The sequence below is a fragment of the Dysidea avara genome, chromosome 1 (assembly GCF_963678975.1).
Source record: "Dysidea avara chromosome 1, odDysAvar1.4, whole genome shotgun sequence".
In the NCBI taxonomy this organism is placed as follows: domain Eukaryota; kingdom Metazoa; phylum Porifera; class Demospongiae; order Dictyoceratida; family Dysideidae; genus Dysidea; species Dysidea avara.
The window spans coordinates 2,665,156-2,689,787 of record NC_089272.1 but is presented as its reverse complement, the minus strand read 5'-3'; the positions used below and the strand labels follow the sequence as shown (position 1 = coordinate 2,689,787).

The 24,632-nt window shown below is 40.3% G+C and overlaps 2 long non-coding RNA genes across 4 annotated transcripts; both read left to right on the top strand.

The window, feature by feature from the left end:
• Positions 1–18: 18 nt before the first annotated feature.
• Positions 19–12,317, top strand: LOC136252518 (uncharacterized). The gene is made up of 2 exons (XR_010699603.1): positions 19–266; positions 12,041–12,317. It is a non-coding gene; the product is annotated as an uncharacterized lncRNA (long non-coding RNA).
• A 165-nt stretch (positions 12,318–12,482) lies between these two features.
• LOC136252502 (uncharacterized) lies at positions 12,483–14,919 on the top strand. 3 transcript variants are annotated; one of them, XR_010699594.1, is made up of 7 exons: positions 12,485–13,171; positions 13,220–13,268; positions 13,325–13,493; positions 13,542–13,840; positions 13,900–14,082; positions 14,137–14,226; positions 14,624–14,919. It is a non-coding gene; the product is annotated as an uncharacterized lncRNA (long non-coding RNA). The 3 variants fall into 3 exon arrangements; XR_010699592.1 differs by having other exon boundaries at positions 13,325–13,497; XR_010699591.1 differs by having other exon boundaries at positions 12,483–13,171; positions 13,325–13,840.
• Positions 14,920–24,632: the final 9,713 nt, after the last annotated feature.

Here is a 24,632-nt window from a genome sequence, read left to right as displayed (position 1 = left end):
ATATTTTAATGGCGCGCGTATGGCTGGTTGCTATGTATTCAGACAGGTTTTACGTGTTTGGCGACCTGTTTAACGCGCAGTGTGTACAGCTTGTTTTGCGGGTTGAACGTGGATTTTGAGTGAATTGCGCTGGAAAGTGGTTGTTAAGGAGTTCAATGTTTGTTAGAAGAAAGGCACTATTTAGAAAAGTGTCCTGCTTAACGAAGGCACCGAAGAAAAAACGCTCACTTCAATTTGACGTTCGGGTTTCGTCTAACTCAATTCCGGTGAGTGTTCTTGTGTGCACTACGCAGTTTCGTCTGGACATTAATTAATTAATTATTTAATTATTTATGACGTCACGTTCTTATTATTATTATTACTTGGTTATGTAATTATTTTGTTTCACTCGTGTACAGCCCAAGGCTTCCATTTTTCCCAATTAAAACTACACAGCCTTACTCACTGAGTCCTTCCGCGTGTCCATGACCCATTAATTAACCCGTACTCCACAGATCGCTAACCGGCCTCCACCTCGATAAATTTCTAAGTTCTTCTTCGCCATTGCCTGCTGTTCCGTATACGGAAGAAGCCGTAGAAGAACAAAATTACGGGATTTTGTGTGCTCAGAGATGCGTATTGTTCGACTATACACTTAGTAGTCTTTATAACGTTAATAGATGGCAGATTGAAGTTGTGCAGCACTCTTTTACCTTACAAGATCGCCATAATAGGGTCTTTAGTGAGCTTCCCTTCTTCGCTACGAGAAGCCGTTTAAGCGCGCATCCAGTTTATTCTTCTTTCTAGCCATCACAGTGAGTGCTTTGTTTGTCCATTATAGGTGGAAGATAAATGGTAGCGCTGATATCATGGCTGCTTTTCACACGCAAAAAAGGTTGGGTGGAGTGTTTATTACAACCCTACCATTTAAAAATATTTTGTGGTCTAACCACATATCATCAACAACCCTCCCATCTGGTATCCATGTCATAAACAACTTACAAGTGTGAAGCCTGACAGTTGTAATAAAGTGTAATATTGAACTGACTTGTACACACACACACATTGCTGATGTAACAACACATGAATATATTTGTAATCATATGACATCACTTAGTTAATTTCCTGTATCCTGTATTTATAAAGTCTTGCTATGTTGACATTATTCAGTCTGGTATATTAAAGTTATTAGTTGCTTGAGTGTTAGTTATTGATGAGTATTACATTGGTAGCAGAGGACGGTTGAAGTTGGCCATGTCTACCCCTAGCACAGCTGCAACGAGTTCCTAGCACATCAGTTTGCCCAGGATCTTCTCAGAAGGTGACCCAACTGAATGGTTCAAGCGTTACGAGATCTGCTGCAGTGCAAATGACTGGAACGACGAAATGAAAGCAAAGAAAATGCCGACACTATTAGAGGGAGAAGCACTTGTTACCTGGCTAGAGTTGACCGCAGAGCAGCAAGCAAGTTATGACCTAGCTACGAAAAACATCCTGGAGAGAATGGGGCCAGTACGGTTTGTGTCGATGATGACTTTCATCGCAGACGGTTGCATCCTGGCGAGTCATTGTCTGTATACTGTCACGAACTAAAAAGGCTAATAGATCGAGCTATGCCAGCAGCAGATGCGACAACACGCCAACAGTTAGTGATGCACCAGTTTCTAACGGGACTCCCCCTGGAAATAAGCAAGCGATTACGTGCAGCAGGAGAGATTAATGACTTGGGGCAGCTGATGCAGCGAGCAAAGTTGTTGATGACTATTGATGCTGAGAATCCTGGTGAAAAATTAGCAGCTGTTCAGCAGCCAATTGACCGTGTGGAAGCCCTAACAGAGCAAGTCGCCGCCCTGACTGAACAGGTGGCTGCCATGGCAACTAATCAGAGAACCTCCCAGCAGCCAGCCAGGCTCCTCTGTTTCCGTTGTAACCAGCCTGGTCATGTACAACGTAATTGCCCGAGATTAAAGCGATGTTTTAATTGTGGAAGGATGGGCCACCTCGCAAAGGACTGTCCTTCGGGAAACGGACAAGGGGCGTCTCGCACGGGCTGGGGGCGCCTCTGAAAGTAGTGAGCCCTTTGTGTAGTAATGTAGATAGTTATAGTAGTGTAGTTGTAGCTGCAGTAAGGACACAAGGGTCCATAATTAATGGTGTACTAGAAAACAGAGTAGTTGAGATAATGGTTGACTCAGGGTCGTCTGTTTTGTTAGTAAGAGAGAACCTTGTTACACCTAACCACAAACTAGCTAAACCCCCACAGGGACTGCAGTTAGTGTCAGCAGCTGGCGAGCCCATTTCAGTTTTGGGACAAATCACAACAAACATACAGCTAGGTAATGTAAAAGCAGACCACTGTTTTGTTGTAGTTAGGTCACTAATCACACCTGTGATTGTAGGTGTTGACTTCATGCAAAAGCATGGCTTATTACTTGACTTCACAACATCACCTGTTACCATACACGTTAGTGCTGTGACTAAACTTCCACCTGAAATGGAGCCACTGCTTGAAGCAGTTAAGGCAGTTAAGATGAAAGCATCACCAGTTTCATGTGTATCCCAGTCACCTGAGGAAGCCATAGATGACTATGCTGTCCCCATTTTTGATGTTAAAACCTCAAGTTATGATCTGCCTGAATGTGGTGATCCAGCCCTTTTGTCGCTTGTTGAAGCTCACAAAGAGCTGTTTTGTACCTCCCCTGGGCATACCACAGTTGCAGAACACTTCATTCCCACAACTGGTAACCCTGTAAAAATACCACCTAGAAGAATACCAGGGAATTACCGTGCAGAAGTACAGCAGCAAATAAACACCATGTTGCAACAGGGAATAATTGAGCCTAGTTCTAGCCCATGGATGGCCCCTGCTGTGTTTGTTCGTAAGAAGAATGGGGAGGTACGCTTGTGTGTTGTTTACCGGGAACTGAATAAACGCACAGTTAAGGATGCTTACCCACTTCCTAGGCCTGATGAAGTCCAGGACTGCTTGATGGGTTGCACAGTTTTCTCTACCCTTGACCTCAGGAGTGGGTATTGGAAGTTACCAGTTCATAGCAAGGACCAACCCAAAACTGCTTTTTGTCCTGGGCCTGGGTTTGGGTTGTTCCAATTTCGTAGAATGCCGTTTGGCCTTTCTGGGGCTCCTTCATCATTTCAAAGGCTTATTAACTCTATCTGTGGTGATTTATCATTTGTCACTACGTATTTAGATGACTTATTAGTCCATTCTGCCAATCTACAGGAACACATACAGCACCTTGACACTTTGTTTCAGCATATGTCCAATGCTGGACTTACATTTCGTGGCAGCAAGTGCCACATTAGCTTGTCTTCCATTACATATCTGGGGCACAATTTTTCAGCAACTGGTATGTCCCCCAATCCTGAGAAAGTATCTGCAGTTCGTAACTGGCCTACTCCATCTGAGCCAGGCAACCTTAGAAGTTTTCTGGGGCTTGCATCTTACTATCGTCGTTACATCCACAAATTTGCAGATATCGCAGCCCCATTGTACAACATAACCAACAAAGGGACCCCTTATGTGTGGGACAAGTCTTGTGAATTAGCTTTTAAACAACTAAAAGATGCCCTTTTGTGTGCACCAATACTTAAATATCCCAACTTTTCTACAGCTGCTAAACAATTTCAACTATATACAGATGCCAGTGCCACAGGTATTGGTGCTGTACTTGAACAAAGTGGCCATGTTGTAGCATACACTAGTAGAGCTCTCTCAACTTCAGAGCAACACTATAGCGTAATTCAAAAAGAGTGCTTAGCTGTTGTCCATGCCCTTAAACAGTTTCGACATTATTTGTTAGGTAGACAGTTCTCTATCATTACTGACCATGCTCCCTTGCAGTGGTTATCTGCACAGAAAATGGAAGGCCTCCTTGCCAGATGGGCACTTGCCATTCAAGAGTATGACTTCACAATTACATATCGCAAAGGGCAGGACAATGGCAATGCAGATGCACTCTCTAGAAAAGCACACACTGCTGCAACTACACAGCTACATTTGTTCACTGAAGAATTACGCCAGCAACAATTTAACGATCCCATTATCCAACAAATTTATGAAGCACTGAGTCAAAATCAGTCGGCCCCACCTCATAATTCTGTATGGCATACACATCCTTACTCTCGATACAAACAGCTTTGGTCACAGTTGTGCCTGCATGATGGGTTAGTATGTCGAGGGTATACACCATCACCTAGCCTTAATACAGTATTGGTTCCTCTCATCCCAGAGTCATACCGCTCCACTATGTTATATCAGCATCATGATGCTGTATCTGCTACCCACTTAGGATTTGAGAAGACAACAGCCAGGGTACGTCAAGTTGGGTACTGGGTTGGAATGTTGCAAGACATAGAAAGGTATTGCAGAGAATGTTTAGTTTGTCAGCGTTCTAAGCCTGCAAAACCAACTCGTTCCCCTTTGACCACTGTGCCCATTGGCAAGCCCTGGGAGATGGTGGCAGTAGATATTTTGGAAGTTCCCACTTCCCGACATAACAACCATTATCTTTTGGTTATTCAGGACTACATGACCAAGTGGGTAGAGGCCATACCAATACCTAATCAAACAGCCGCAACCATTACCAGAGAGCTTACAACAGTGTTTTGTCGCTATGGTATCCCAGACATCCTACATTCAGATCAGGGCAGAAACTTTGAGAGCACCATCTTACGTCAGACTCTCGATGCTTTCGGTGTCACTAAATCACGAACAACAGCTTACCACCCTGCTGGTGATGGATTAGTTGAACGCTTCAACAGGTCTCTTTTGCAAATGCTGCGTGCTTATGTTGATCAAAATGATTGGGAACAATATCTCCCTTTTGTGCTGTATGCATACCGTACTGCTGTTCATACGTCAACTGGGGTCTCACCATTTGAGCTGATGTTTGGCAGATGTGCCCACAAGCCGCCAATTCCATCTAGTATGGCTTATGATGTAACCTCATATCAGCATCAGCTTCAAGCTAAGCTATCTAAGCTCAGAGATTTTGTTGAAACACACAATGCCCAAGCTAACACACAGCAAAAGCAGCACTATGATGAACACTCTCTTTCCAGAACTTTTGCTATAGGTGATTCAGTTTGGTTATCTGTCCCTACAGCAGGCAAGTTAGATCCCAAATGGGAAGGGAAATGGATCATTCAGTCAGTGAAAAGTCCCATCACATATACTATACATGATGGAAGGAGAACTAGAACAGTTCATATCAATCAACTAAGACCAAGACTTCAAGCTGCTACTACTTCAGATGAGACAGTTCCACTGCTTCTTCAAAATGATTGGGCTCCCCCTTCAGTAGAACATCATTTTATTGATGATGACCCACCGGGACCTGAGCACCGTTATCCTACACGGGACAGAAGACCACCAGACCGTTATCGTCCTTGAGAACGAGCCAAAGCTAGGAGGGGCAGATGTAATAAAGTGTAATATTGAACTGACTTGTACACACACACATTGCTGATGTAACAACACATGAATATATTTGTAATCATATGACATCACTTAGTTAATTTCCTGTATCCTGTACTTATAAAGTCTTGCTATGTTGTACATTATTCAGTCTGGCATATTAAAGTTATTAGTTGCTTGAGTGTTAGTTATTGATGAGTATTACACAGTCTTATATGGGAGGATTGTGTGCTACTGTGCTTATGTCACTGTAACTAGCTACTGTGTACATATTCTAGCACACTCTCTGATCAACTAGTGACATTGACAGTTGCAAACATTTAGTCATGACCACATGCTAACCAGATTTTGCTGACTATACCTATGGTGTTCCACTTTGTGACACACTGTTGCTAGCAGGCTACACCTAGGCTTTCCAGGGCTAGAGCCCAGTCTAAGTCCTGGCAATTGGAACTCAATATGCCAGTTTAAAGTACTCCTGCGTGTATGGGTAATGACTGCCAAATCCCTGGTAATCATGTAAGACTGGCTACGCCACTGGCCACTGGTAGTGACATTGTGATTTGTACATGCAGACACCGGCATAGGAAGACTTTTTGGCCAAACCTAGCCATCTCCTATTTAGCTTGATTAATACCAACTCACAATGTTGCTGCTGTATTCAGCCCTGTTCATACGTGCAGTTATACAAAGGTGTTGTAAAGCGTTATCGCTACAATAATAGCACTACAGCTACAATGTATAGCTATCTCTTCACTACCTATTCTGCTAGACAACTCTACACCTATAATGTACGTGCTTGATGTATGCATCGTTATATCACGTGAAAATTTATAAAAAAAATTGGACTCTACAGGAATTATAACATGACCATTCTTATAACTTGTATCATAGAGTTTCCTTCTTGTCCTTCCGTTAGAATAAACACCTAAGACATCTTGTTCTTCTTCAAGTCTCCTGTGCTGCCATCAGCACTGTCTCCTGTATGATAGGTGCACAATCAGTAATTCTTCTGACAGGTAGGCAGCTCATATAGCAGTGTGTTTTCAGCGATGGCACCAAGTGTGACAATGATGGCTCAAACACTGAGTATAGACTAGGAATTAATGTATCCTGCCTTATATTTTGTGTGTGTACAAATGAATCAGGATGAAAATACAGTCTTTATCGTAGATTACAAAATTAATATTGCATTAACATATCTAATGAGTTAGCCTTTTAAACCAAGGAATCTCTGTTAGCTTACTACACTAATGTGCCAATTAACTTATAATCCATAAATGATTTGGAAAAAAGTACACAGACTAGACATATTAAAAATTTAAAATAAGAAATAGGGATCACTGAAAAAAGCCACGAAACAAGAAGGGATCTCTGGGGTGGTAATGTAAACCACAAATCCCTATTTTGACTCTCTATAAATGCTGTATTTGAGTATAAAAGTCAAAATAGGGATTTGTGGTTTACATTACCACCCCAGCGATCCCTTCTTGTTTCGTGGCTTTTTTCAGTGATCCCTATTTCTTATTTCTTATTTTAAATTTTTTAATATGTCTAGTATACATTAAAGTGGGCATCCCACATAGCCATTCCCAAGATGTATTATTTAGTATACTGAAGCTGGTAGCAGTTGATGACCAATTTTGTATTATATTACTTGACTTGTTTTGTGGTTCTCACCTATGCTACATTGTTGACATAACAATTTTTGTTGCTAGGAGACATATAAACTAGGAGGGACTAACTAACAGTTATAGCATAATGGTAAACAAGTTACAACAGCAAAGGAAATTTTATAACCAGCAGTGATCTAGTTGATAAAGGTAGAAGATAGACAATTTGTAGTTCCTCCAGTCCTTGTTTGAGAATAAGCACATTAGCTGCTATAAGCACAACAAAAGCAAGACAGCCTAAATTTTAACACAAGGTTTACGATGCAAACTCATTATGCACCTACCAATGTGTTGCCCCACCACCCCCCTTGTGGCTTTACAAGAGGAATTGACATGAAACTGCTGCCCCACTATGGGGGACAATCATTCATTAAGCACCCAAGTATTTTTTCTACGCTATGTCAAACCCGGAGTAAATCCCCATGTTGCAACTGGAGCCAATGGGTGGGGATTTGACACAATAGGTTTGCCCTACCATGGGGCATTTAACATTCGGTTGTGCCCACTATAGCCCCATATATGCCCGAAGGGAGGGGTAGTGGGGCAATACCTTGATAGATGCATTACAGGGGTAAATAGATTAAGCCTGTACCTTGCGGGCCTAAGCATGTTCCTCTCCTGTTTTGAAAAATAATCTTTTATTGCCTGGCCCTAACTGGAGTTTGCCTGACACCTCCAGCAACACAAAAAGCTATCTAAAATGGTTAATTTAGCTTCGACCATTGGCAAACTACAACATTCAACAATTATATCAGAGTATACATAACTCTATATATCTGCCTAGTTACTATATATAGCAGGGTCCATGGTTGTCTCAGATTTGCACATATTATCATCACATCAATCGATTGATGCATAGTAATTATGGTATACTGTATGTACGCATTGAGCTGAGCCCTCAAAAATATTGACTTATAAGTTTTGTAGTATTGACTTACTTGCTAATCATTCAAATTCCTGACACATTATTTATAGCCAAAGATTTCACCATACATTAGAGGAAGCCATAAAAGCATATAACCTTTCCTGGAAGCATTTGTCTGCTCTTGACAACTTCGTTGTCATTACCAACCATCTGGTTGGTTGAAATGTTGTGAAAAATCTTCTTTCATTTTTAGCTGTTTTCTCACTAGGGTTCAGCTCAACTTGTTTGCAGTCTGACCCACACAGCTGCTAGAACAAGCCAGCTGTAAGGATCTGGCCTACATTAGTTACAAAAGCATAGATATATAATCCCAGGAAGCTACTATGGCGTGGGGGGATTCCTATCTAAAATTACGACGGTAGTTATATATCCGTTTACAACGACTTATATACGAACTTACTCGGAAATTCGCTGGGAGAATAGTGTGATGCATTCAGCGCCTTCATGTCCATTCCTAGGCATACATTCAGCAACATATGAAGAAGTTTTGCTCAAAAACGGAACTTTCAGGCCAGCTGCCATAACTAATTAGGTGATTTGTCCAATCAAGATCAAAGCAATTAAGCAGCTGTATTTGATTCAACTTGCTATATTTCATTTATTAAAGGCTTTACTGTTGCTGATTTTTCATTTTGTAGGTTTTGGGACATCTCTACTGCACTGAGCGTCAAAGATTGGCTATTCTTCCATAGTGCCAGTTCATGACAGATATATTGGTGTACTAGAACTTTTGCACACATACAGTGTTTCATTAATAAAATAGTTTTAAAGCACTGGATTAAGTGTGGGAAGTTATTTATAGTTAAAGATTGGCTGTGCGTTGCTTGTCAAACCTAACTTGACGAACTCCGTGCCAAAACACAGCTTTAATCTCGCTCCGAATTGCCCGCATATTTTACCTCCGACTTTAGCATCGTTTTGACGAGATATACTTTACGCTGGAAGTGCTCACTATGGCTTGTTAGAAACGCTCAAGAATAGGCTACCAGAATCTAGCAGCGAATCCTGAAAAATCCAAACATGTCACGAGATATGATCGAATCTATAAGAATAGTGAAAATGCCCCATAGGAAATGTATTGAAACCAATTGTGTTCCTGTATTGTCAAAATGACGAGCGGGTTTTTTGTGTACCGAGCTTCATTTAGTATCATTCTGTTCACCATGAGTTGCTCTTTCTCATGCTACTTGGGAATCTGAAATACGTATTTGGAGTGAAAAGATACGTGAGTATAAAGTGTCTGTACAATAGAATTTATCCACTTTATAGTGAACAAATCGGTGAGGCTGGAGCAAAAACGTAGCAAATTTCCGCAAACTTCTTGATATGCAACTCGCAGCCGATTCACCTCCACTTGTTACGCACAGAGCAGGGCCGGAGGAGGGAAAATTGAGTTGGTCAGGCCATTGACTATAATGTTGAAATTGCTACTATATACATGCCAATGAGAGAGGAGCTGTTGCGCAGTGTGTGAAGTGCGAAGCACGAGCATCCTAAGGGGGTCTGGGGGCATGCCTCCACAGAAAATTTTTGAAAATTAGACACTCAGATATGCAATTTTAGTGATATTTCACTGCTAGCTAGCTATATAAATATGCTCAAGCCTATCTGTTGTTCTTCAGACTTTCTATACTATGTATAATTGTAGACCTGACATACAGGGGACACCAGCGGCGGAGCAAGTAGTTGATATGAGGGGGGGCTGGGCTGACCCAGACTTATTTCTATAGTTTGGTAAGGTGAGACCAAAAAAAAAAAAAAAAGTCGACAAGAGCTTTCCACATCACCAGCTACCATTTTTAGCTGATAAACTACATAAAAATCCTTACATAGCTCGCTACACACTGACTACTTTATTAGAGTGACTGCTCTATTAGAGTATCTCAATCTTTATCACGGTTTTCAGCCCCACTCCAAGAAAGATAATTTCGGTGTGATATCATTCTGAAGGGGGCTAAGCCCCCCTCAGCAGACCGAGGGGGGGCTTCAGCCCCCTAGCCCCCCCCCTTTCCGCCGCCTATGGGGGACACAGCATGAAACTTGCTGTATGGTTCATTTAGTTATAGCTAACAATTAGAAGTTCAAGGGGGGTCTGGGGTGCAACCCCCAGGAGCTGCAGAATTTTTGCAATTTAAAGGCTTGAAAATGCCTTAAAATTTAAAATTGATGCTAAGTTTTAAAGTAAAACTAGCTAGCAACGTGCAACTTTCCCCCAAAATTTCACAGCAGCATGGCCCCCTTTAGCTAGGATATAATTACTATACAGTGAATTCACACAGCTACAATAAAAAGCTACACAGTTACAAAAATACAGTTTACTATATACTGGGGTTTGTATGAAGTGAACGGATCATCACGTAAATATACTGGTGGACCGTCACAAGACCAATCAATATTCGAAAATGGCGCGATGTGGGTGAGACTGAGAGTTTGTTCAGTATCTCGACAGGACGAGTGGGTAGTTGGAAGAGGAGTGATTTCTACTCAACATCTCGTCCAGATGGCCACCATGTAATGTATGGGTGTACAGCTTCTTGCCGCGGAATGAGTCATCTGGTTTATCACTGCCAGCCCTTCGCCCAGTAAAAGAAGCCAAGAGAGACAAGCCAAGGAATGCTAATGATTATTTTATGAAGATTGAATTGTGATCTAAGTGTGCTGGTTTAGAATCAAAGAAGGCACCTGCCTTACACGTGATAAATGCCAACTATCAGCACACGTGATACTGTACGTAGAACCCACAATCATTTCTGTACAAAACGATAAGAATGCTATGCTGTACTGTAAGGTAATTGGAGGTACTATACGTGTAGTTCTGTGCTTTAGTTAGGCTGAGAAACTAGGTAACTACTCGTGCCATGCATTTTCAATAACATCTGTAAAATGTACGTAGCTAAATGTAGATGTGATCGTCCAAAGATTGCATGAGAGTAATTTAGTTCGAACTGGTCAGCTAGTTGGTTCAACTCCAGATTATTGGTCCGGCTCTGGCCTGACCAACCGGACCGTCTCCTCCATCCTTGACAGAGACTAGTTATATCACTAATTAACCCACCGCTTCAGGAAGAACCATAAGATGGTAGCCTCGACTTTGTCACTATCCCTGGTTCTTATTTTCACGTTAAAACATCACGCAAAATATCACGTGAGTCCGTGTGAGAAATTTGAACGGTTTGAACGAGTTTTCTCTTAGCAAGGCACTTTTAGTAGCGCTTCTAAACACTGAACTTGAAGCTTTTGCTACTGATTTAGCTAGCTAATCTGATACTGAAGCTGTTATTATGCATGCATGCATGCATGCAATGTCTCCTATGTAATATAATAGCCAATATTCAGTAACTGTATGTTTTCCATTCAACAAAAAGTAGTGATATCCTGTGCCAAAAACAGCCGAGCTATAAAAAAAGGCGAGGCCAAGATTGCACAAGTACATGTTCATGGAGTAACTACAACCAAAAGATATGATATCAAAATCTGGCCAAGAGAGCATTTACAGTATAGGCACTTTTATACATTCGTTCTCTATATGCTTCACATTATCACATCCAGCTAGCTGTACATGTGTGCTTGCAATATAAACAATACTACTAAGATGATAAAAGATAATTACACTGCATTATTACCAAAATTAATTTAACTAAATATTTACAATTGGTTTCTACTTGGCCATCTTTTTGCACTGTATATATATTAAAATAAAAGATGGCCAAGCAGAAACCAATTGTAAATTTTTAGTTAAATTAATTTTGGTAACAATGCAGTGTAATCATCTTTCATCATCTCAGTAGTATTGTTTATATTGCAAGCACACACACTGTTAAAACAGAGGTGTTCAGTTACACCCTGACAAAGGTGTTTATGGAACACCTACACCTTTAAAAGTGTACATATACACCCAGGAGTGTTATATTACGCCTATAATGTTATTGGATTGTAATAGGTGTAGTGAAGCACCTTTGGGGTGTATTAAAGGTGTTATTGTACACTCTATACTGATACATTTGAAATGAATTTCTTTTTATGTAGGAATGAGTCTACACACCATACAGTGATGCTATAGGATTATAAGCTCATGCAGTGTTGCTGATTTAGTTAAGTGCAACAGTGAAGCTCAAACAATGTTACACTGAGCTCAGCATGCAGACAAACAGATCAGCAATACTATATCCACACTCAATCCATCAACGTACTGTAGCTTGCTAGATTGTACATGTCAATAACTGCTTTTACAAGTACTAATAGTGTTTGTACATTCTGTATATTTGATTTTAGTGTGCATTAATAATAATTCAATTCCGTACAATTATAGACATCTAAAATATAAATTGTACACTGTGCAAAAGGCAGAGGTCACAGATGTGAGCATGAATGTACGTGCAGTCGATAAAGTAAATAATTCTGTGTGCCGTACTAATTTGTCAGTCATACGATTGCAATCCATTATATAAGCATGGTAATGTCAGTGTTGATACAAGGCTACACATTAAATGCTACTTCATAATCAGATTTTCAATCACTCCAGTCGTCAGCTGGGCATGTAATAATATCATTAAGAGACTCCATATCATGTTCAAAATGGAAGGCAATTTTCCTTTGTGATGCCGGCGGGTAGCCTTGTGGTCATCATCATACACTGTGACGTGATTCAAAATGCCAGTTTGTGAGTTCAATTTATACATCAAGCTCAGCTATCGAGATTTTTCATACACTTGATCCGACCTTTAAAATTGCAAGAACTAATGGATGTCAACACATATTCACTAATGAAAGTTGTTTGTGACAAGGCCAATGGACAATTCAAGCGGATACTGAGCTACACTCCCTGCAGTCCTAGGCCCGTGTGTTGGCACGCATACCTTCCAGAACGTCAAAATATACCAAGAAATAAGTGATGACTTGACGATCCAATTGTGTTCCATTGAATGCCCAGCTTTTGAACGGCAGTGCGCACTATATAGCGTGTACCAGGTGCGAGACCAGGTGCACAATATCAGTAATATGGCCACCGAAAGAAGCAGTTGAGACGATAACGTGCGAGCAGCTTTCTATAGTAAAGAAATGTACCAAAACTTAACAGCATCGACGGCGGGAATGTGGAAGACGATTTGTACCCGGCTGCAGCGGCTGTCAGTGCTTGGGCGCCCAGAGTGGGAAAAGGTGAGTAACGGCCTGGCAACTTTGACGTGAATAATACATGATCTATAGCTGTGAAGAAAGAACTGGCGACGATTAGAAGTGTTCACTTCTGAACAGCGTAATGAGACTGGTATCTTCAGTAGAACTTTATACATTCTCGTGATAATGTTACAGGTCATTTCCACTGGTTTGACAACTGGCAGGGCAGACAGGAGATAGCTCAGATGCCAAGAACATGCATCATTGCACATCCAAAGTCAGAGGCTTACAATGTGGTGTGCCAGAAGCTGGTTCAAAAGCGGCACCCAGCTAGATCCTGGATGACAATGGACAGTGGACTTGTGTCAGTATGTTGTTCAGTGTAAAACCTTGATATACTGGTTTATTTTAGAAATTAAGAATTCAGAGGAGGGTATAGCAAACAAATTGATCAAAGTATCAGTAATGAACCAACTAAAAAACTTGAGAATGGAGTCCAACGACAATGGATTGGAAATTTCTGATGGCTGAGTATGATGACACTATTCAGTCCATGAAGGGTAACTATTAAAAGAGGGTGGCAAAGGAACTGTACAATTCGAAGATAAGTGGATTTAACCCTACTGAACGCCTGGCTTTAATAGTGACTGAATGTCCACTTTTGTCAGAGGTCATTGATCAAAATTCCCCTCTTTGCACTCAAGTACTTGGGTAAGTGTACCATAATAGTTTGTTATAGTTTGAAAATTATGTTTTCTTTTGGTATATAGATACAAAACAAGTTTAAAGCAACTGTTCCAATTGACGACAATATAAAGGACTTCATTTTTATCAACTGGCCTATGTGGAGAACAAAATTGATGTCAACATTTTAGTGTAAGACCAGGCCATAATTTAAGAAGCTATTGGGACTTCTTGGTGAATGTAGCTAATGATTTTTGTCCACCCAGATGGTAAATAACAATTAAGAATACTGAATGTGTGTAATAAGGTCTTATTTTTCTCAGATGTTACTGATTGTGTACTTGGAAGCTGATTTGTCATCTGTTACATCCAAGATGGTTTGCAAGGATAGTGTTTTACTTAAGAATTTTGAGGTATGTTTACCTGTACTGTACATTCACAAAGTTATGTTTGGTTGACATATAAAACCTCTAATAGTTTCACTGCATGAAGCATTAATTACGTATTAGCATATAAATTCACAACTCTAGATAGGCTGTAGTGCTTCTTGGCATCCAAAATCAATAATAGTCCAGTACTACTTACTGTACGGTGGGAGAAATTTTGGCTAATTTGGCAAAATGATTTTGATTCGCCAAAAATGCAATATGACACAACTATTCGCCAATATATTATCCACCAAATTCCTTCTCGAGTAAAATCACCAAAATTTTGTATTGTGCGGTATATGGCCAAGACTATAGTTCCTTGAAATATGTACCTATTGTCATGCTTGTTATATGTTATATATTTTTATTCTTTCATTTGCAGTGACATGATGTCAATGTAGACTCTGTGCAGTTTCGAATTGTCAGTCAGAACCATTTCTGGTTATTACCGGACGCGATCCTGAAGATGAGGGTAGCTGAGTCTTCCATCACTAGTTCCATTCCAGTACTAAGTGTTTAATCTCAAAGATGAGTAGCTGTTGCAACTGGAGACTGTTATTCCAATCTGGAGAAAATGTGTATAGAACAATAAACTCTTATGAAATTAAGTCTATACATTATGTATAGCAGTTTTCAATGCTTGTACTTTTAATATCACCCTAATAAAATTGTAAGACTACTGAACACTGCTAAAGACGTTATTGAAACACCTAGGGGTGTTATGTATACCACCTTAAAGTTTATTGGAACACCGTTGGTGAGTGTTACTGAAACTCCTTTAAGGGTGTACTGGGACACCCTAAGGGGGAGACTGACAAAAATTGTAGATAAAACACCCCAAGGGGTGTTTAATAAAGAACCTTTTTTTAACTGTGCATGTACAGCTAGCTGGATGTGATAATATGAAGCATATAGAAAACGAATGTATAAAAGTGCCTATACTGTAAATGCTTTCTTGGCCAGATTTTGATACCATGTATTTTGGTTGTAGTTACTCCATGAACATGTACTTGTGCAATCTTGGCCTCACCTTTCTTTACAGCTGGGTTGTTTTTAGCACAGAATAAGCATTACATACATAAGCTTTGGATTGAAAATCAGTTATCAAAACTTCTTTTGCTACTTATAAATGCAAACTATGTGTAGAAAGATCCAAACACTGCTGGAAAATCAGTATCCATGAAAAATCCCAATGAAAAAACTGCCAGCCCTGCTGTGAAAAGTTTTAGTAGGTGACCAAATGATCTTTCAGCCTTGTTTACACATAAATTTGCATTTACAAGTAACTTTTGATAACTGAATGGTTTTCAATCCAGGCTTATGTAATGCCAGGGCCTACGATACACTAGTCTGGCGTAGCCAACCCGCGTGCGTAGAGCGAGGATCTGGTGACAGCCGAATTCAGTACCTGTGCAGATGGAATGCAATTAAATTCTAAAATACGCGCGAAACACGTGGACAATTTCTGGTAACAGAGCGCGACAGCTACTTGAATGGCGTCTATTTCCGCTACAAACCCTTACATTTTGCTGGTTGTGGAAAAGACATAAGAAGCTCGCCATGATCAGTGGGAAAATCGGGAATAACGTCATAGAATGTTGTTAATTAGTCACTAAGCGATCTGATTGGACGCACCAGTTTTTCTTAAGACTGGCACAGCCTGGTACTGAATACGGCTGTCACCAGACCCTCGCGCTACGTGCGCGGGGCGGCTACGCCAGTCTAACGATACACAGCCATGCTTATGTAGAATTGAAGGCATGCCTTATTGCATACAAATTTATAGAGGTCTGGGGAATGATTCTTGGGAAGCATTAAGAGTGACTGTTCTATTAGGGTATCTCGATATTATTTGACCAGTTTCTGGAAACCACTCAGAATCTAGGCCTTATCCATCCACTGTCACTATACATGTAGCTAGCTAGTAGGAAGTCCTGGCTGCATGTAGCCCTGTCCCTAGTATCCACTTTCACCATCTCCGTCCCCTGTCCCCGTCCCGGCTTTACCCCTCTAGGTCCCCGTCCCGGTTTTACCCACCCCGCAGAGTGCGATTTTTTGGACATACTTTCAACTCAGAAAATTTTCACGCATCACTTTTTCCTGATAGTGTTGCGCATGTAACACTTTATTATTATTATTTAATGGGCTTGTAGATGCCAAGGCAAGCTAACTTGCCAGGCTAGCAGGCCTCTGAAGGTGCCCATATCTAGATTGCTTCCAAAAATTATCCAAGCGCAGCTTGAAGGTTGCAACTGTTGGTGCTGAAATGATAAAGTCAGGTAAGGAGTTCCATAGATTGACTATTCTATTTGTGAAAAAGTTCTGCCTAACAAGTAATCTTGATCTTTCTTTAAAAAGCTTAAGAGAGTGGCCCCTGGTGGTAGCAGTATTTAAAGTAAAAAATGTAGATGGGTCCAAGTCATAATGTCGTTTAAGTATCTTATATGTTTCAATCATATCACCCCTTTGATGTCTGCAATTAGCGACCTCAGACTAGCCAAAATTTCCACTAGATCTACCTGCAATGTTTTCTTCGTATCTTTAAAACAGGGAAGCCTTATTCTCTCGCTCATCCAGCAAACAATCTATAATAACGAAGCATTATAGCGCTGAAGTTTGGTGTTCCGGGATTAAGCATTTCCGGAGAAACAGCACGGAACATTATATGTATGTATTATCGGTCGAGTGGCACTGCTCATAATGCTTGAAGCTGATCAAGTCTTTCTGTGCTTGATATGAAAGAACAACTCTTATACTCTCCAAATTTATGCAGATATTTGGCTTAGTCTTTATTGGCTGTGAAATACAAAGCTTCAAAGTCACCTCTGTCGCGAAATCTTAAATTCGGTCACATGTGAAGCTCGTGCAAATCAAATAGTTACCTATATCGAATTCAAAGCTATTTTTATGAACATTGAGAGCATCAGCTACCGTTCAATAGTAAATAGATACATGCACAATGACCGCACCTTGATTTTTGCCCGATCGAATAGCTACATTGCATTTAGGCTTCTCTGACAGTAGCAGCCTAGCTACAGCAGGGCGGATCCAGGGGGAGTTCCAAGGGTTCCATGGAACCCCCTATTGAAAGAGCCTCTCTTACTCGAGATACTCTAATAGAGCAGTCAAATCGATATACTCTAATAGAGTAGTCACAGTAGTCTTTTGAGTAACAGTGTAGCAAGTTATGTATCTAGATATAAATAAGGAAATATAGTTGGTAAGGGTATCTATGATGAGGGGCAGCTGTTGCCAGCAGGTGATGACCTTTTTTTTGGTCTTCAACTTACAGCTAGGCCGAAGTTGCAATTCCAAAATGGAACCCCCTTTTTAATAGTCTGGATCCACCCCTGTACAGCACACACATACACAATCCAAATCCACTTAAATGGGGTTTTGACTAACCCCTGTCTTAAAAATGTCAAAAGTTTCTCTCCAAAATGTCCAGGACATTAGCCAGAACGAAACATTCTAATAGAGCAGTCACCTATAATACAATTGGAGCAGTCAGAAATCTAAGGACCACACCCAGGCATATTCACTTCAACTAGACTATTAATATGTGAATTTCGTTGATTACAACGGTTAGATACTGATTACATGTGATAATGCATTGGCTGATCGTTAAATTAGAGTAATTGACTGCTCTATTAGTAGGCATTCCAGACTGATCTTAAAATTTTGGAAAAACGGGCTTTTTATATGCTCAATAGATAGAGTATTGATTGCTGATCTTAGAAATATATAGTTTGTTGGGTTGGAATTAGCTACTTTGGCATGCACAGTGCTTAAAAACTGAAGAAAGGTACATTTTTTTCTCCAGGGCTTCCCATAAATTTTACAGGGGAAAATGGCACAATTGAATCAGGAAGCCATCTAGCAATCTGGACTATCTTGAAACTGCAGTTGCTTCTAGCTGCAAGTTTGTACATGTAATGAGAGTAGCTTCAGGTCTTATTGGGTCTCAGCGATCTTTGTATGCTTTGTGGTGAGCAAATATGTTTCACCTACTGCACACTTCTCAATACAATGGTGTATACCCATAGGCAAGTGGCTATCTCAAGTTGGTAAAAACATCAAGTTAACAACTTATAAAGGTAAACAACTAAAGTGGAGGTGCCACAATGATGCAACAATACCTACGGTGGAGTTGTGGTTTCAATTATGGCATTGTTATGCCGACTTTGAAGTGGTTTATACTTTTGAGCTGATGACACAACCATCAGAAAATTGCCCTGGAGCTGAAAATCGCTAACCCGAGCGAAGTAACTACGCACTTTAAAGTAAGCACCAGTGACTACCTTCCACCCGACCGTACGTTTTTAAAAAGTTTTAAAGTATTCTACATACATTACAAGGCTTGAAAAGATTACAAAACAACACAAAACTTACTTATATGTAACGCGCACAATAAAACTAAGATTTTCATGATGATCAGCGTGTGGACAAACCTCACAGCGATTTTCACCCTCATTGGAGCTGGGACGACGGAGCAATCCCAAATTAACACGAGTTGTCATTTTGTGCCAGGGTTCTATTGGGGAATATACGGAGAATTTTTTATAAAAAATCTCGGATACTGGAATGCCTACACTGTTAAAATGAAGAGTAACCACAACTCTCAAGGAGTTCCCAGTGTAGGGAGGATTTAACACCCTTGGAGAGTAACCATTACTCTAAAGGAGTAACTGGGGAGTAACTGGGGAGTAACAGATGCTTTGAAGCTCTTCAGAGTAATGGTTATTCTCTTCAGAGTGTTGGTTACTCTCTATGGGGTGTTAAATCCTTCCTACACTGGGAACTCTCAGAGTGTTGGTTACTCTTTATTTTTAACAGTGCACTATTAGAGTATTTTGATCTGGCTAATGTCCTGGACATTTTGGAGAGAAACGTTTGACATTTTTAAGACAGGGGATAGTCACAACCCCAACTAAGTGGATTTGGATTGTGTATGTGTGTGCTGGATGCAGTAGCTAGGCTGCTACTGTCAGAGAAGCCTAAATGCAATGTAGCTATTCGATCGGGCAAAAATCAAGTTGCGGTCATTGTGCATGTATCTATTTACTATTGAACGGTAGCTGATGCTCTCAATGTTCATAAAAATAGCTTTGAATTCGATATAGGTAACTATTTCAGGGGCGTAGGGAGGGGGGGTTCCGGGGGTTCAGGAACCCCCCTTTAAAATTTAGGCTTCTGCAAGCAGGATCCTAACACACCATTTAGTGCGGCAGGACAAAATGAGTGAGTTGATAAAACTTACATTCATCTCTCAGGGAAGGATTTACAGAGGTAACATGAACCCTCTTCAAAACTTGTTAAAAAGATCGATATACTCTAATAGAGCAGTCACGTATATACTCTAATAGAGCAGTCAGGTATACTTTAATAGAACATGCATGTAAATATCCATGTCCATATGAAGTTTTTCAGACATTCCAACATTAAATGCAAAACTTAGCATGACCTTACTGCTATAGCTTTGGTGTGCAGTGTTTAAAGATATAGAGCTCCAGTAATTTATCACTTGTGTTATGCAAAATGAATTCATGCTATGCATATTTGTATAGTTATATTGTTTTGATTGTCATTTGTATCAGTGGATTCATGGCTCCTATACCACAGTGAGATATAACCATCACTTACAGATTACTATATGTGTCTCTATGTGTTATGCTGTCTGTTTCCACTACGTGACTTTATCTAGTACTACCTTCATCCCTGGGGCACTTAATGCATCATAATTAATGTACTTTTTGCATAAAATATAGTAATTTGCTGAGTTTTGATTTATTAAAATATTGAAAGTCTCTCAGAGGCTGGGGCTGCGCCCCCAGACCCCTGCTTCTAGTAACTCAATGCTGGTGCTGGAACCCGCCTTCAAAAAATCCTGGCTACGCCCCTGTATTTGATTTGCACGAGCTTCACATGTGGCCGAATTTAAGATTGCACGACAGAGGTGACTTTGGAGCTTTGTATTTCACAGCCAATAAGGACTAATCTGCATATATTTGGAGAGTATAAGAGTTGCTCTTTCATATCAAGCACAGAAATACTTGATCAGCTTCAAGCATTACGAGCAGTGCCACTCGACCGATAATACATATTTTTGTCCGAGAATTGAGAACATTCCGACAGGTCACTTTTGCAGCTCCTGCAGTCAGACGAAGAAAGCTGAAGGTCTGAAATTTTGCATGCAAGAGTTTATGACCTAGACCTCTCCAAAGGCATAGCAAGAGCAGAAATTTTCTTTGCGAGTTTGAAGAAAAATCGCGTCCAATCCGATGGTGGTCGAACATCGGTGGCTTACTCTAGTTGCAGATCTTAAAAGAGAAAAGGACAACAAACAACGAAGCCATGGAAGCAATGGCGGATCCAGGATGGGGCATTTGGGGCAAATGCCCCCCCTTAAAGAAATTGCATACAAGATCGAGATACTCTAATAGAGCAGTCGATTAATCTAATAAAGCAGTCACAATGTTCATGAGGCAGTGTAGCTTACCTATGAAGCCATAAATAGGATTTTATTTTACATAACAGACGTGATATATTTGGTAAAGGATCACTAGCTATTATTGTTGTGACCTTTTTTTTTTTGGTCTTCAACTGTTTTTTAGCAAGGTGCCCCCCCCTCTTTCCAAACTCTGGATCCGCCCCTGGGAAGAGTGCTGCTGTAGGTCATGGTGTTACGTCTGGAAAGTAATTCGGCTAAACCGCGATAAAAAGTGACTGCTTCCTTGCTCATACCCCCGAGAAAACTAAAGGAGTGAAAGATGCCAACTCCACCTCACGGACACAATCACCATACTCCCTCTTCTTCTGTTACTCATGACGTTTATATGCGGATGGAATAGAAGTATTGCAGTAGCTCTGTGCATTTGGATGAACCATCCCAAGGGGTCGCCGGCCGCCCACGCAAACTTCTAAATTGTGTACGAGAGTCAAGTATTTCAAAAAGTATTTCTGTACTATTTCAATCAATAAATATTTCATGGATTTCGATGGATTTATAATTGGATTTCTCAGATAGTGTACGAGAGTCCCAAGACGTTGGCTACCCCTTGAAACACCCTTATGTAAAAAAAAGGCACTTTGCCGCCGCCCCCAAAATTCACGAGCATGAATACCGGCTCTGGCATTATCTTGTCGGTTGGCAGACTGAGGAGTAGAGTACGTGCTGGTAGTCTATTATGGGTCAGGGGGTATTGTGGGTCGCATAGCTTAAAATGAATTTAATAGGTTGAATCATGGAGATTTAAGATGAAAAGGAAGGATACTACAACTTTAACTCAACATAAAAAGTGATCAAAAGCTAACCACAAATCCAATTAAGAGGTTACACAGGACTTAAAACCATGTCACTATAGAAATACCATTCCAGATTAGCTACCTGTATCCCTTACCACGTAGTTATTATTATTATTATTGTTACTGAGCAGACAGCACAGCTGATATGGTCAGGAAAAAAAGCAATCATAAAATGAATTTAGCTACGTAGTTACAAAGATTACAGTTATTGAGTTCCATACAATGTTTGCAGTTCCGCTGAAAAAGAGTCAATATTGTTGCTCTCAACGATGGAAGATGGTAAGTTGTTCCAATCCTTAATTGATCTGGAGAAAAAGCTCTGTAGTAAGCAGGAAAAAGACATGAAGCCGTTAACTAAGGTGTTTTGACAATGTTTAGAGTTGCTGCAAATGTTTTCATAACATTTACCATAATTTAACATGACATGATGACCTTATGAGCGTAATGATTCATAATACCCCCATATGACTCGTAATACCAACACTTACAAGGTTTCAGTGAAAGATCAAACTCCCAATACATGGCAAGTAAATGTTTTGAAATTTTAGGATAATGTAGCATATGGTTACATCTTTCCCTACAAGTAGTGTGAAAAATATTGGGGTCACTGTATTAGGTGATAGCGGTGCCACTCTCTAGCTAATTACTTCTCCACTGAGAGATTGAAGAGGTGGTTCGATGGCAACGTCATTACAAACTTTAGACAGTAACTGAGCTGTGATGTCACGCAAATCATTATGACGCACGAATGTTATTCTCTGGATATCAGTAACTTCAAAACGATTCATGTCCTTTGAAGAACGAATTTGTGGCACAGCTTAATCTTCGACAACAATGATTAGGCAGCTCTGCTTCGAGTTATAAAGTCGCCTTGTGCTACTGTACACCCCAAAGAAAACAACTTTTCTCTATAAGCGTTTATAAGAGAGTTTTAAAAGGTGTAAATGGAACTGTAGGTGAGGAGTGCGCACGTAAAATTTAGTTTTCTATCCCCCCTCTCTACAATCTATGCTTACACTTGATCCAATCAACTGTAGATGAACTCATTTACTTTCTAAATATCCCCAGTTTATTTAATCAAATTCTTTTAATCACGAATTACAAATCAAATAAAATGATACGTGACTGGAGTAATAATCGCACTAAGACTTTAAGTATACGGAAGTAAACGGTGTTTGTAAAAGTATACGGTACACATTTTCCGTAAACATATCTCAAACAATGTATAGCTTCATTTACTACGCAGCTTCTATGAAAGTTGCAAGATCATTCATCTTTTGCGCACAGTGCCATTCTGTATATTTCATTCCTTTTTAGAACAGTTTGATTCTAATCTTAAAACTTGCCTAAGTCACATAATACAATGTAGTCTTCCTAATGATTCTTGGTGCCAAACCACTTTACCATATCGCTTGGGGGTCTGGGCTTGCGCTCATCCTTTTCTTCTGATGCCGCAGCCTTTTTGGGTTCATGTAATAGTGTTCATCTCCTGGCTTCTCATCTTCTATCCCAGGACTTTCATGATCTAGTGTTTCCAAATGAAGACCATGCTGTTACTACCTTTGAAAGGTTTGCATCTGAAATCTTTATTCCCTCTGCTACCCAGCAGGACTTACAGGCTCTGTTAGATCAAAATCAGTATGACCAACTATTTGCTTCTTTCAACATCCGAAACCGTGCTCGACTTACTGCTCTCTCTCACTCATCTGGTACTAGCAGTGGATGGCTCAAAGCTATTCCTCAAGTCTCCCTTGATCTGGCTATTCCTGGTCCTGAGTTTGTTGTTGGCCTTCTTTTGTGGCTCGGAATTCCTCTATTTCCACTTTCCCCATTATGTGTGTGTCTTACTTCCATTGACCAATTTGGTGACCATCTTCTAGAATGTTCCCATGGTCCGTCGCCATGATGCTCTAGTTGACATTGTTTGTCATACTTTGTCCCAGAGTCACTCAGGAGTTTTGAAGGAGCAACATGTTTCAATGCTTTATCTTTTGCGGATGACACTAAATGCTACAAACTCATTTTTGAGCTACTTGATTCTATCAAACTCCACACTGTTAAAATGAGGTGTTACAGGTACACCCATCGTAAAGGTGTTCATGTACACCCATGGTATTTACAACACCCTAGGGAAGTATTGTAGCACTTGGGGTGTTGTTGAACACCACAAATGTCATTTTACTCCCCAATAATAGCTAAGCCACTGTAAGGGTGTTTGCCTACACCTAGTTATATTGAAACCCACAATTGGATGCTTCTATTGAAAATTAGGTTATAAGTACAGTTTGCTAACTTCTATAAGAGTGACTTGGAAACAACTATGTGGTAAGTATAAGGTGTTGCAAACATATTATTGCGTACTGCTAATGTGTTTTAATTTGTTGTTGGTAGTCATTGAGTATAAATTGAAATCAACATGAAGGTTACTGGAATGCTATAGCAAGCCTACATTTCTTTTCAACAAAATGCCACCATGGAGAGCACTAGAACATCTTTAAAGTGTACCGTGACACCTTTATAGCTATTCCTAGAACACCCTTAGGGAGTGTTGCAATGCCCTTGTAACACCTTTTAGTTGCTCCTAGAGCACCCCTGGGGAGTACTACAACTCCCTTCAAAGGAGTTTAATTTACACAGCAGTTAGAACTCCCCCAAAGGTGATTGGATTACACCTTATTTTTAACAGTGCAGGATGACCTCAACTCCTTATTTGACCGGTCTCAAGACTCAAACTTATCTTTTAACACTAAGAAATTTATTCACTTCTCCTTTAATACAAAGTTCCTAACTTCTTACAACATTGACGATTCCTCGATAATATCTAGCAACACCCATCGTGACCTTGGTATCATTCTATCCACCGACCTGTCCTGGAGAAACCACTATCACCACATTTCATCCAAAGCTTATCGAACTCTAGGATTGCTTAGATGTACATTCAGCCACTCTATTAACACTACAACTAAAAGAACTCTGTACATAGCACTAGTTAGGTCTCAGCTCCTGTATTGTTCCCCATTGTGGCATCCCTACCTTATCCAAGATATCTCTGCTCTTGAAAGAATACAGTGCCGAGCTACCAAATA